The sequence below is a fragment of the Anabrus simplex genome, chromosome X, assembly GCF_040414725.1.
Source record: "Anabrus simplex isolate iqAnaSimp1 chromosome X, ASM4041472v1, whole genome shotgun sequence".
NCBI classification, from domain to species: domain Eukaryota; kingdom Metazoa; phylum Arthropoda; class Insecta; order Orthoptera; family Tettigoniidae; genus Anabrus; species Anabrus simplex.
The window spans coordinates 117716280-117730991 of record NC_090279.1 but is presented as its reverse complement, the minus strand read 5'-3'; the positions used below and the strand labels follow the sequence as shown (position 1 = coordinate 117730991).

The 14712-nt window shown below is 39.3% G+C and overlaps 1 protein-coding gene across 1 annotated transcript in view; it reads left to right on the top strand.

The window, feature by feature from the left end:
* Window positions 1-14712, top strand: part of LOC137503076 (uncharacterized) — a 238538-nt gene that overhangs the window by 77370 nt on the left and 146456 nt on the right. The window contains exon 3 of the mRNA XM_068230516.1: window positions 1197-1292. The gene's annotated coding sequence lies outside the window, so the exon portion shown is untranslated. The remainder of the gene's footprint in view (window positions 1-1196; window positions 1293-14712) is intronic.

Below are 14712 nucleotides of genomic sequence, written 5' to 3'. Positions count from 1 at the left end.
TCACATGCTCTTGAAGTTCAAGCCAGCCACCATACCCCAGTGAAAGTCCCTACAGTACTAACTTAATTTTAAGGCATGTTGTTTGCAGAGAAAAAAAATAGGGAAACTTATTTATTGGATTACCTTTGTTGATCATGAAAGAGCTTTTGAAACTGCAGATGTACACTTCAATGCTGATGGTGTTCTCATCCCCACATTTCTCTATAGAACACTGCATAACATCCTTGTAGTAGTAAAACATTTCATTTGTAGTTGTTTTATGTTTGATCTACGTAACGTCTTTCCCTGTGATAAGCCTGTTTATTTCATGTTCGTTTTTTATTTTTACATTTGGAAGCATTGAGATATGTTCTTTGAAACAGAACTGTCTCACTGCAATATGTAGCCCCTGTGAGCTTGGCAAAACCGAAGTAGTAAAGTTGATTAAAATGTTTCAAAAGATTTTAATCTTTTTGTAAAGGAAATCCGTGTTAAGAACATAGTGTTAATATTTCTCACTGTATGGCAAAAATTTTAGAACAGTTTTAACACTTGGAAGTGGTTCAAACAATCTCTGTGATTTGATTGATATAATTGGACATAAAGGCAGTTAATATGATTTCTTGTTAATGTCTGTGGCAGCTTCCTTCCTTCCAAAATTCTTTGTGAGGTGGTTCCAATTCCATCTCTGGTAGGATATCTTCTGATATGCCTAGAAAATGCTTCCCACCGTACATTTGGTTCTCCGTCTCATCCTTTCTCAGACATTAGGATGTACGAGTAAGTATAATAACGCCATTCTCAGTGCAGCCTTATGTTTTGAAAATCCTCTGCTGGTAGGAATCTGCCTCAAACACTAGTGATTTTTTTTTCTATTGTGCTTTATGTCACACCAACACAGGTAGGTCTTATGGCGACGATGGGACAGAAAAGTCCTAGGAATGGGAAAGAAGCAGCCATGGCCTTAATTGAGGTACAGCCCCAGCATTTGCCTGGTGTAAAAATGGGCAACCACGGAAAACCATCTTCAGGGCTGCCGACAGTGGGGTTCAAACCCACTATCTCCTGAATACTGAATACTAGCCGCACTTAAGTGGCTAGCGAAATTTTGAAAGTAACTGTAATTTGTGGAAGTCATGAATTATCATGCTCATTTTTGGTGACAATATTTGTAGATGTGTGTTATGTGCATACCTTATATATCTTATTTTCCACAGGAAAATATTGAACATGAATCAGAAATGATACTTCCGAAAAAAGAAGCCAAATCAGAGTTAACAGAGCCAGGGCCAACGCAGGGAAACTCATTTGAGGTAATGTACATAATTAGATAAGCCATTGTCAGGTATTGAAAATAGTTAGAAAATGGCTGAACAGATGTCAGTGGTTGACCCTTCATTTCGATGCATACAATTGATAGTCATATGGAAAGTACACCCTTTTACGAGATTAACAATTTACCTACCCAATTTTCACTTTTCCTTCAAATTCTTCTAAAATCTTGCATTATGTATCACGCAGCAGTTTGGATAGATCGAAGGACCTCTACTGTTTATGATTTGGGAGCTGGTATCATTGCTACTAATATTTTTGACTTAGTAAATATTTTCAAATACGGAGTTGCTATAAGATTCATTCTTTTGTTACTGTTCTTGGGTATTTTACTAATTGCTACCTAATGAAACACCTTTGTAATATTGTTGATTATATTAATTACTTGGATAATACAATTATTGGTAGATACAAGTTGCAGGTGATATGCTTCCTTACTGTGAGCGTTCACTTACATCTTGTGGCAAATAAAGACCATTCTTGTTCTTCATAATATTGTCTGTGATGATACTAGTCTATTGTAACTCATATTATTACTTAAGCTTGCAATGAATAAATAAGCCCTTGCCTGTCTGTTTCATATGTGGTAAGGGACAATGTTTGTGAATAGGCCTTGTATGTTCACCATTATTCACGTGAATTAATCCTTCACCACCAGGATACTTAAAATCAGCTTTATTGTCCGTATCGCACTTACACAGATTCACAACTGAGTCTTTTTATATTTTTCCACCTTATCGATACACTAAATTGCTTATGGCAACTTATTGGTTAAAAGTGGTACATGTTTCATATATTATAAACATCTTCAGCCACATAACACTGTTTAATGGACTCTGCTATGGAGGGTAAGGGAAGTAGAGGTAGACCAAGACGACGATGGTTAGACTTGGTTTCTAATGATTTAAAGATAAGAACTAAATGAGGCCACAATACTAGTTGCACACCGAGGATTGTGGCGATGTTTAGTAAATTCACAGAGGCTTGCAGACTGAATGCTGAAAGGTGTAACAGTCTATAATGATAAAGTATGTATGTATGTTAGAGGAAGTGTCCTTAAAATTAACATAAGATTAATATTAATATTGTCAATCGTTTGTAAATTTTAAGGACACTTCCTCTAAAGCATTGATACTTTGTCATTACATGAATTTTTCATCTAAACAGTGTTATGTGGCTGAAGATGTTTATAATATACGAAACATGTACCACTTTTAACCAATAAATTGCCTTAAGCAATTTAGTGTATGAACAAGGTGGGGAAATAAAAGAGACTTAGTTGTGAACCACCAGGATACATATTTGATCACTGCCATTGTCCACTGTATACTATGTGTTTCTTTTCCTTTCAATGTGACTGTGTTGTCATGGGGTATTTATTTGCTCATTTATTGAGACATTCAATTGACAATTCTGGGTTAGCTGATAAAAATATAGCCATCTGGACAATGGGAGAGTAAGTATAATCATGATCAAGGAGTCTAGTAATTGGCTCGCCTATAAGGAAATGGGATGTAGTTAGGTAAGAAGTGTCAAAATGGTCATCTTTTAACTTTAGTGAGGAGACGTGAGTATGTGTTGTAAGAGTGGTCCGTTCTTTGTTGGTGAAGCAATAAGAATTCATCACTCCTCTGAGGTGATATATCAGACTGTTGACAGCTGCTTCTCAGATTCCACTAAAGTGTGGAGCTGCAGGAGGGATCGAATGCCATGTCAGTCGCATGCCTGAAGTTGCACGGAAGAGTTGTCTTTCTCAGGGTTGTTTTGCAGAAAGGCCTTGATTTCTTTAGCTGCTTCAAAGAAGCTCGTGCCAATATCACTGTAAATATTCAGGAGATGACCTCTGTGAGAACTAAGTCAACAAACAGAGGCAAGAAATGTAGTTGTATATCAGGTATAATGTCTTTGTAGAGACTTCGTAGCTAGGCAGTCCGGTCTTGTTTGATCTCACGCCAATTTTTATGGGAATTGGGCCAGCATAGTCTATTCTAGTGTTAAGGAATGGGAACGTCAGGGATACATGCACCCTTTGTGTATTTTGCTTTAATTGTTCAGAAGTATCTGCATTCAACTTACAACTCTTGAGATGTGCATGAGTGTGGCTTCTTTACTGTCCCCTTATTGATGGGATCCAAAATTTACCTCTCAGAGATGTGATTAAGAGTTGGGTGCCAGGATGAAGTGTCTAATGTGTTCTGCCTTGATAATTAGATTGGTGAGATGTTGATATGGATACAGAATTATCTAATATTCTGGGTTAGCTGATAAATACACTGACTGACAGTGACAATGCAACACCAAGGAGGAGTGGTTCGAAAGGGATGAAAGTTGGGGAAAAAACAGAGACGGCACGGACGAATAATTGATGTTTATTTCAAACCGATATGCAGGTTACACAATGCGCACGGCATCGACTCAGTAGGATGTAGGACCACCGCGAGCGGCGATGCACGCAGAAACACGTTGAGGTACAGAGTCAATAAGAGTGCGGATGGTGTCCTGAGGGATGGTTCTCCATTCTCTGTCAACCATTTGCCACAGTTGGTCGTCCGTACGAGGCTGGGGCAGAGTTTGCAAACGGCGTCCAATGAGATCCCACACGTGTTCTATTGGTGAGAGATCCGGAGAGTACGCTGGCCACGGAAGCATCTGTACACCTCGTAGAGCCTGTTGTGAGATGCGAGCAGTGTGTGGGCGGGCATTATCCTGCTGAAACAGAGCATTGGGCAGCCCCTGAAGGTACGGGAGTGCCACTGGCCGCAGCACATGCTGCACGTAGCGGTGGGCATTTAACGTGCCTTGAATACGCACTAGAGGTGACATGGAATCATACGCAATAGCGCCCCAAACCATGATGCCGCGTTGTCTAGCGGTAGGGCGCTCCACAGTTACTGCCGGATTTGACCTTTCTCCACGTCGACGCCACACTCGTCTGCGGTGACTATCACTGACAGAACAGAAGCGTGACTCATCGGAGAACACAAGGTTCCGCCATTCCCTCATGCAAGTCGCTCTAGCCCGGCACCATGCCAGGCGTGCACGTCTATGCTGTGGAGTCAATGGTAGTCTTCTGAGCGGACGCCGGGAGTGCAGGCCTCCTTCAACCAATCGACGGGAAATTGTTCTGGTCGATATTGGAACAGCCAGGGTGTCTTGCACATGCTGAAGAATGGCGGTTGACGTGGCGTGCGGGGCTGCCACCACTTGGTGGCGGATGCGCCGATCCTCGCGTGCTGACGTCACTCTGGCTGCGCCTGGACCCCTCGCACGTACCACATGTCCCTGCGCCAACCATCTTCGCCACAGGCGCTGCACCGTGGACACATCCCTATGGGTATCGGCTGCGATTTGACGAAGCGACCAACCTGCCCTTCTCAGCCCGATCACCATACCCCTCGTAAAGTCGTCTGTCTGCTGGAAATGCCTCCGTTGATGGCGGCCTGGCATTCTTAGCTATACACGTGTCCTGTGGCACATGACAACACGTTCTACAATGACTGTCGGCTGAGAAATCATGGTACGAAGTGGGCCATTCGCCAACGCCGTGTCCCATTTATCGTTCGCTACCTGCGCAGCACAGCGGCGCCTTTCACATCATGAGCATACCTCAGTGACGTCAGTCTACCCTGCAATTGGCATAAAGTTCTGACCAATCCTTCTTGGTGTTGCATTTGCTCTGTCAGTCAGTGTATATAGCCATCTGGATAATGGGAGAGGAAGTATAATCATGATCAAGGAGTCTAGTAATTGGCTCGCCTATAAGGAAATGGGATCTGTTGACAAGAAGATTGCCTTGTTAATCGATGATTGGGTTTATAAGCTTAATATTAGTTGATAGTTTCCTACACAATATTAATGCAACGTTTGAGAGCAGGGTTCAACTCCAATATACACTGGACTTGAACTTCACTCCATGCTTTGTTTAAAACAATCTGAGATAAATCACAAACAGTATGTAGCCACTCTCTGTACCTTCTTTAATCTTGAAACTTTTGTTATGAATAGATCATCATGCATGGCTGTGAGAAGTATTAGTGACATGTTTTGATTTGGAGATTAATTTGAACATCAAGGATCTTGATTCAACCATCTAGGAGTATGCCAACAAACTGTACTGTTGATGATTATTTCCATTTGTAGTCATCTGGACACTAAGTTCTCCTTATGGCGCTACTCATTTGTGTCTTTAGCAAGTCAAACTCAGAGCCTTTAATGTTTTCTTGAGTAGTCTTGTCTAGAGAAAGTTTCTGCAGATCTCAGACATTGAAGGGAGAGATTTTTAGCTGTGCTACCTTGCATTTTACACAGAGCAACCTTTTTTGTCAGTCAAATTTCATTGCTAAATTACTTGATATACACACGTAAATGCTATTTGTTCAGCCCGCAGTCAGGTGACTGTAGAATAGAGATGTTCTCGAATAGATGGCGCTACATGGTGAATGTAGTTGAGACTTATCCGATTGTCAATCTTGACTGAAGCGTTCAGTTCAGTTCAAATACACTGGACAGGTAGAGTTCCGCATCCGTAAATTGAAGCCTCTACTCGTGAGAAGGTTTAGTAGTTCATCACACATTTTGATTGTTTCCTGTAATTCACCCATGCCAGAAATACAGTAATCAACATGGAAGTCTTGACTTATGATGTTTCTGCATGAGGGGAGCTTGTACCTTCGCTGAAATTTATTCGTGCATGTTGTAGCAATGAATGCTCTTCTGTAGGTTACGGTTGTGAGTCCATATGTTTTAATTGGCTATTGTGTCCTATCTTGGCAGAGTATACATCATGAATTATTGTAAATGTTATTTTTGATTTTCACCTGAAGATACATCTTCCTCTGCCTGCTGTTACTGCTATTTTTTGAGCCTGCAATCAAATTATTAAACAGAAGAGATGTTCTTGAATGGATGGTCCTACATGGTGGATGTTGTTGAGACTTATGCCATTGCAGTGTTGACCGAAGCGTTGAAATTAACAAGTGTTTTTGTTGTTGAATGTGACTGATTTTTGACAGGGTAATGTGGAATTTAATAGTGATTTTCTTCCTGCAAAGTTTTCACATTCATTTGTTTCATGTGGTCAAGTGATTCGAATTCTCACATGAATTAAATATATTCCTGATAAAACTTCTTATTTCCTTTCAGTCCTTTTTTTTCCAAGGACAGGACAAGCTCAATTGCCATTTGTTTAGATCTACCAAGTTTTAAAGTATTTCTTCACTGGGAGTTCTACAGTGTATCTGCCTGATGTGTCTGTCATCATGTGTTGCTAGAAGTCTGCTTCACACTCTTTTTCTGTTGGTGTTTTCCTCTCGTATTATCCAAAATAGTTGAATTTTGTTTTCGTGGTTGCGTGCAAATAGAGATTGATGAGGAGTACCTAGTTTTTATTTTCCTTTTTTGTTGGTAAATATTTTTTAATATTGTCCACTCACCTTCACTGCATTCACCACTTACTACTGCTTTCTTCCTGGCATTTGACGTGCACACACTGCCACAGTTACGGATCTACAGTCAGCAAATTACCTGCATCAAACATGGATGACATCATTGGTTTTAGATTGTACACTCTTCATGGATGTTCTTGGCGTTTTTAGTGCTATGTGTCATGACTTTTCCTGTACCTCCCTTCTTCAACTGGTCTAATTAAGTAGTTGTTTTGCCTGCTACCCTGAGGCACTCTTTGGCTGTTGGAGAGAGGGCAACATCTTTGTGTTATGCTGGTGTAAATTTTCACACTGGTATGGGACTTATTCTTAGACCATAAGGTATTGTGAACTTCACTTGATTCTCGAGTGTTTGTATTTGATTATATATCCTTAAGGAAGCAGCTGTATGTCTAATTCCTTTATTTGGAAGGCCTTTGGAATTATTGTGATAATGAACTTTCTTTGTGTCAGTACTCTTGAAAACTTCTGGAATTCAAAATTTGTTTGCATTCCTGAACTGTGTAATAGTCTTATCTCGAACTTGTTTGTGCTTATAATTTCTAGTCATTTCAGTTCTAATGGTATGCCCAGATTTTGTAATTGAAAATGCTGATCTTTAATTCATTCACCTATTCTTTTTTTTCTACAATTTGTTATGTAATGTTTCTTATTTCTCTTTGTACAGTTGGTTAGGGAATGTCTGTTCTGTTTAATGAGTCTAATTGTAAATATTAGTGTCACTCTCACTGATGTTTGTAATATTTCTTTTGTGTTTTGTTGTGAAATATCTTTTGATATTTTTTGTGTTGTACTGTTTGTAACTTCTTGTGTCTTGTCTTTCAATACATCGGAAGTTGCCAATTCTTGTTCATCTAATAGTGTCCTTGTATTTTCCTGACTGCTTGTACATTATGCAAACCTTCCCCCTGCGTACCATCCATGGAATACCCCTTGTTGGACAGCACTTGCATATGTTTCTTCAACGATCACCTTTTATCTTTCATAAGTAATTGTACTAACCTATCCATCAGAGATTCATCTAAATGTTTTGGATGGAGAACTGGTTAGTTTTCATGAGCTTTCTGATACATTATTAAAGGCTGTATGAAAACTTGAGTTTCTGGGAATAGGTCCATTTGAGGTGTGTGGAAAATGGGATCAGCAGGAAAGGTGATGATCAGTTATTTTAGAAAGAACAATACAGTCATTGTTGGAATTGTGGTTCTTTTTCAGAAGATCGCTAGCCAGGGTGTTGTCGGTGAAGAAATTGTCTCTAGTGACGTTCCTCCCTGTTCCCTCAGTATCTTTGACAAGTCTCAAAACCACATTCCTTCCATGGTTCAGTTCTGTCTGTTTACTGGTGTACCGTTGTAAACTGTAGCAGTGCACACATAAGCTATGTCCAAATCCGAGAGGAGCCATAGTTTTATTCCATATTTTCCTTTGGTTTGGTAGGTAAATACTGCTTAGAGGGGCATTTACCCTTAAAGGAAACCAGCTGTTTATCCACTAGTATTTTCTTATGGAACAAACACTTTAGGTAGTTATGAAGCGAACATATCATGGACATCCCTTATTGCTGTTAATTTGTCATTACATCTACTGGCTGGTCTGTCTTCCTTTTATTGAACCTCAGAACTGGGTTTTCATTTGAAAGCATTGAAAAAATGTTGCAGCCTGAAGGACGGGGACCATCTGCTTCATTCCATAATTCATGAAGTGATTCGCCCGCTGATTTGTAGACTCTGGCCAGCAAAACCAAGCCTAGATAACTGTGTGTTGTTGTTGATTGTGATTATTGGCAGTCAACAATAAAGACAGAAAATGCAGTTGTCACTAAATTGTGTAAATCATACATACCTAGAAATGTTTTAAACTTCTCATAAAGTGGTTTCCAGCATTTTATCAATGATGAATAACTTCATTGCGAACATCTGGGTATCACATGTCCTCTGAAGAGCATATCTCATGGGTCCAGGTGCAATTCTCATTAACTTACCCAATCTGGAATATGCATAATTGAAATTTACTTTTCTCTACCTACGAAATCTTGATGAGCTTATAGGCCAAGATATATAGGTAGTACCTAATGTAAATGAAGCAATAGTATAGTTCATATTACAGTACAACCCCGATTCTTTGACCTCGATTTAGCATAAACTCTAATTTAATGGAAGAAATTTCCAGTCCTGAAAATTATTCCATAAGAGCAATGCAATTTTATATTCAATTTTACATAATTCAAAATAGGGCAAAACTCGCATTTAGCATTAAGCAAATGTTAAAATTCTCAAATTTTTATTTCTATTCATTTTGGTTATGGGACATTAAGGACCTGTGCTAAAATACTTCATAAGCCTGCTAAGGATGATTCAAGGCAGAAGAGGACTTTAGAGCACTGGCACTTATGGCTAAAGTGAGATGTCGGACTCTGATACACATCTGATCACACCGCTGTAGTAAAAGAGAACGCCTGTGTCGGTGCGACGTAAAGCCCCTAGCAAAAAAAAAAAAAGAAAGAAAAAAAGAGAGAACCCACCGTTTTTGACAGTGTTATTGTAACCTATGAAAATTCCTATATTAATCTGTGTATTATCCTTCGGTTACAATGAGAACCCTTTTACTGTTTCATCCGTTATCACTGGCAAATTTGGGCACGTTAGTTTTTATACGTTATCAATATTCATACACTGTACTCCAGCATTTATATTGAATGCGATTGTTGGGCTTTAGTTCAGATCTCTCTCGAACCTTCCTCTTGGGTATAAAAGCTGGCAATTTTTCGAGCCACCTTGTCTTCTTGATTGTCGAGGGTACTGACTGTGTGCTAGTAGTGGAGGCGGGGGCATTTTGGCTTTCAGCGATTAGTCCAGCGCAGTAAGGTAATGGCAGTAATGTACTAACTAGGCGATAGCCTCTGAAAGCTAACCCGAGGGGAAGGTTTCCTGTTTTGGGGAATGTAACTGTAATATCCTATCTTCTAATGTAAACTTCTTTGAATTTCAATCTCAACTTAGCTGAAATTCTGGAATAGAGAGTTAGATATCCTCTCGACTTCCCTATCAACTTGTCTTGGAAGTGACTATGTTTTGGAACTGTTTATTATCTGTAGCCCGGTAACTTAAATTTCTCCATCTAGTCACCTTAGCCTCTGTAAAATCGGGCAGGTAGACCAAATAATGTTTTAGTATTTTATTGCGAATTTCAGGGAGTGCAAAACATCACCTGCATATCATTTTGATGTTGAGCCAGTAACTTTAACCTGGGTTTCCTCTCTTTCCACAGAGGCCCAGCAGATTGGTATTCCATACCCCTGTAAAATTTAAGTTCATGTTTTTTTGTTAAGAGGTTAAATATTTGAGCGTCTAAGACAACAAACTTCCTTTCTGTTGTATTATGTAGGTTGCGCCTTTGAGAGGGCTGGACTTTTCTTGTGTAAATAGAGCAAAGATGCTTTTTTCTTGAAAGGTTGTTACAGGATGAAACTTGGAGGGTAGCCTCCTAGATTAGAGTGCAGAGCAAATATGTTCTTAGTTCAATTGTAAAAGGAATTGGGAGATCTGTCTCCTTGACGGTCTTACTGGTTTTTGTTGATTGTACCTAAATTCTCTCTAATTCTGTCGCAGAGCGACTGGTGTGTTAAAATCTGATATTTTGAAGGGAGAAAAAAGAAGAAAGAAATATAACTATGTTTTAAATGTTTTAAACCAATATTTGAATTACCGTAGATAGACTCATTCATGCCCGCACCTTCTTTAACCTCTGTCCACCACGGAAAATTCGTAGCAAAACCATTGGGCGTATTGTTTCCTTTGTTTAGTATTTCATTGAATTTACAATGTTGGGAGTGAAGGAATACACAATCCTGGCGTGGCAGCTTTGCATCTTAAGCATGTTAAATAATATAGACCGTTACTGCAACAAACAGACGTGAGGAGAAACAATCTGGTGCTTTCCTTGACTGACAGATATTTTATGAATACAGTGTGCTCCTCCACTCTGTGTGCAGTTACAGCTGTTTAATAAATGAACTCTGGATATTGCCTGTTAGAGACAATTCTGTCCAAGTCGTACGAGAAAATTTGTCATACGCTCAAAGCATTGTCTCTGTCTGCATCATACACCCCACCACCCCTCCCTTCCCTTGTATTCCCTGAAACACAGCAGCAGCTCGTCAGTTTGAATCATGCAGCCCGAAGTAAGCATTTAACCTTATTTTCTCTAGAAGTGAAATTTTCACCACCAGTGTCATTGATCCATTCTTCTTAACATAACACGGAAGGCATCCTTAATTCTTTTATCAGAATAGTTCTGATATACACTGTAAACCACTGTACTCAAGGGAAGGAAAACCTATTTTCCAGCTGCCCAAAATTGACACAGGTGTTGAGCATTATGTGTGCAACAGAGACAAACATGTCCAGTGATTACAGGACAAACAGGACATCCTCAAACGTTGGCAGCAAGATTTGTAGAGATTTCCTGCATTGAGTTCACAGATCACCCTATTCCGGATGGTAAGTCCTATCTCATGCATAACATCAGAGGAACTCGAGAGTGCCATCAGGAGTATGAGAGACCAATAAATGCCAGGATCTGATGATCTTCCAGCAAACTTCTAGAGGTTGTAGCAATTTAAAGAACTCATTATCAACTTTCTGACAAGCGTGTTTGGTGCCAGAGTTGACTGAGGCTCTGTTCCCAGTCATTGGGCTACAAACATCCTTGTGCCTATTTTTAAGCAAAATGACGATCCAGCAGATGTGCAAATGACCGTTCAATTTGCCCCCAGGTGCACGTGAGATCTTTGAGAGTATCCTTCATTATTGACTGGGTGAAATTGTTGGCATTATTGCTAACCAGTGCATCTTCATTAAGGGTGCTGGAACAACTCATGGAATTTTCACTGCCAGAATGCTAATTGAAAAGCACTGAGAGCATCAGCTGGCAGTATACATTGCCTTCCTTGATATTGAAACGACTCTCGTCCGTGTTCCACACTGTGCGACCTGGTCTGCTCTCGTGACCATGGTGTACCAGAAGTGATTATAATTTGGATCAAGATGCTACACACACACACACACACACACACACACACACACACACACACACACACACACACACACACACCAGAGGTTGTGTATGTTGCGCTGTCAACGTCTCTGAGAGCTTCTCAGTGAAAGTTGGTGTGTACGCCAATGTACCACTGTATCCCCATTGCCCTTTGCCTTCAGCATGGACACCACCACATGGGACCTGCAAAGGAGTGTTCCTAGGACTCTCTTATATGCAGATGGTGTTGCACTTGCTGATAGACCCAGAATGGGACTGCAGCATCAAGGTGAATATTTGAATTCCGTACCTGCTTCTCAAAATACAACCTTAGAATGAACAAAAAGAAGAGTGAATACCTGGCTAATGGCTCCATCCAAGTTGATTCAGGTACCTAGGATCTTGCCTACAGACTGATAGTGGGGTAATTGTTTAAGTGTGAATTATGATAAAGACAGCATGCATGAGATGAAGGAAAGTCACAGTCACACTCTGTGGCTGAAGGATGCCACTACATCTGAAGTCCAGAATATACTGCATAGTACTACGTCTTGTTGCTGCGTACGGTGTTGAATGTCGATAGACTGAGAAAGGTATGGAGTAGCAATTATACAATCTGGGAATGTTTATACTTCATTCGTTGATTGGCATCACAGTCCTGCATCAGGTATAAAAGACACCGATCCCCAGAAAATGAGCATCGCACCCGTCACTCATGAGGCATAAGATATGTCACCAATGGTATGGTTATATCCTTTTGCAGTACCTGACACACATGACAATTTCACCCAATCCTTTGAAATTACACTGATGTACCCACGATGAAAACAACTTTGAAACTAAGATACAAAAATTTAAAACTAGAAATTCTGCTGGGATTGGTAATATTTCTGGATATATACGGAAGTCATTTGGTTGAGATGTAGAACGAAATCTGTAGTGCTTAATTAGTGTATGTATGAAGCAGCTATACCAGATGAATGAAGAATTAGTGTATAAATAAAATATGATAAACACATAGCCAATAATTACACAGTAGTCATCTTGACTGGTGTTGCATGCAGGATCTTGGAATGCATTTTTCTGATTTTATTATACACATTTACAAAATTACCAACTTGTTTTATATAAGGTATTTCAGGTTTAGGAAACATTATTCCACTGAAGCTCATCTTGTAGATTCCATCAAGTTATAGCGGATATATTAGATTCAGGGGGTCAAATGTATTACGATTGACATTTCTAAGGCTTTTGATGCGGTAGATCTTGGGAGACTACTGCTAAAATTAGTGCAGGTGGGCTAGAAAAAATAGTGGCTAAATGGGTGTCTATAAAGATGTGGCAAAATTATTAGAGTAAGCATAAAAAACTGGGAATTGAGCACATAAGATGTTACCAATTTTTAAGTTGATGACTTAGTATTTGGTATGCATCCCCTTAGCTTTCATGAGTGACTTTATTTGACTGGGCATACCCTCAATCATTACTTTACGCTGACTCTAAATCGTCTTCTTGAAACCAGATCTGAATGAGCTTCTCAATCAAGACAATTTTTGTCCTTATATTTGTATTTCATTTTTTTCTTTGCTATTGTCCAAAGATTTTCTATGGGATTCATGTCTGGACTCTTTCTAAGCCAATCAAGCACTTTTACATCGTTTTCCCTTAAACATTCCATTACTTCTTTTGCTTTGTGGAATGGAGCCCCATCTTGCATAAAAATAAATTCACTTTGGCCAAAGCACTCTTGCACCTGAGGTAGCTAAGAGGTTCTTAATACTATACTATTCATGTCCCATAGTTCCTTCTGCAATATATAATCGTCCACTGGCGTACCTAAAAAACATACTTCAGACCATCACTTAAGTTGGATGCTTCACAAAATCTGGATGGAATGCTTCTCCTTGTGACATATTGACTTGTCCCTTCTTTGAGAGAAAATACCAATTTGTCGCTAACACAAATCTGAAATAAATCAATCAAATAAGCCTAGCATTAAATGCAATATACTGTACAGTTTCAAAGAAGAATTTCGTACTTTTACTGTATATTTACATCAGTTAGATTGGGTTAAAATCGAATAATTGTCATGGATTTGCCTTTTTCCAGTCATGAGATGACCAATTCTAGAGGGTCTTGGCACACTGGAACCTCTTTACAGGCATAATAGGAGTAATCTTTGCTTTTCTTCAAGGACGTCTTGCTTTCATTCCAGCATTTAACAGCTCTTGTCTCACAGTCCTGGGTGATACGATTGAAGAAGAGTCCTTTCATCTCCCCATAACCTCAAAAATTTGACAGGTCACCTGAACCACTCTTTAATATATCAACTGAACTCGTGAATAGTATCAATTATGCTTGTAATTTACAGAATGCACAGTCTTAACAATAGGTCACATTATTTACTTCCATACAGCAACAATATGCAGATATAGGTGATAAACTACAGAACATGAGCACTAATATAAATAACACAAAACCATCTGAATGGTTCTCACTGTAGCCACTATTTAAAAAATATATTAGAGAGGACAGGGATATCCCAAGGGGTAACTTTGCCACCAGACATGTTCAAGGATTAGGCTATAAAGGTTGATAATTTTCATAAAGATAGAAATATACCTTTTACCCTAATAATTTGGCCATATCTGGTGTATTTCTAGAAAATAGACCTCAAAGCACAAGAGTAGGTGAAGCTTTATTTGATCCCATAACAATTATGGTAATGGGTCCTACATGGCAGTATTATGAGTACTTTACTTCTTGATCTATGTAAACAATATGAATAATGAACTGAAATCAGGGATAAGGCTCTTTTTAATAAATAAGTTTCAAGATTGTGAGAGACTGCAAAAAGACCTTGACAATATTGTAAGATGGACATCGGGCAATGTTATGTTGGTAAACGGGGTGAAAAGTCAGG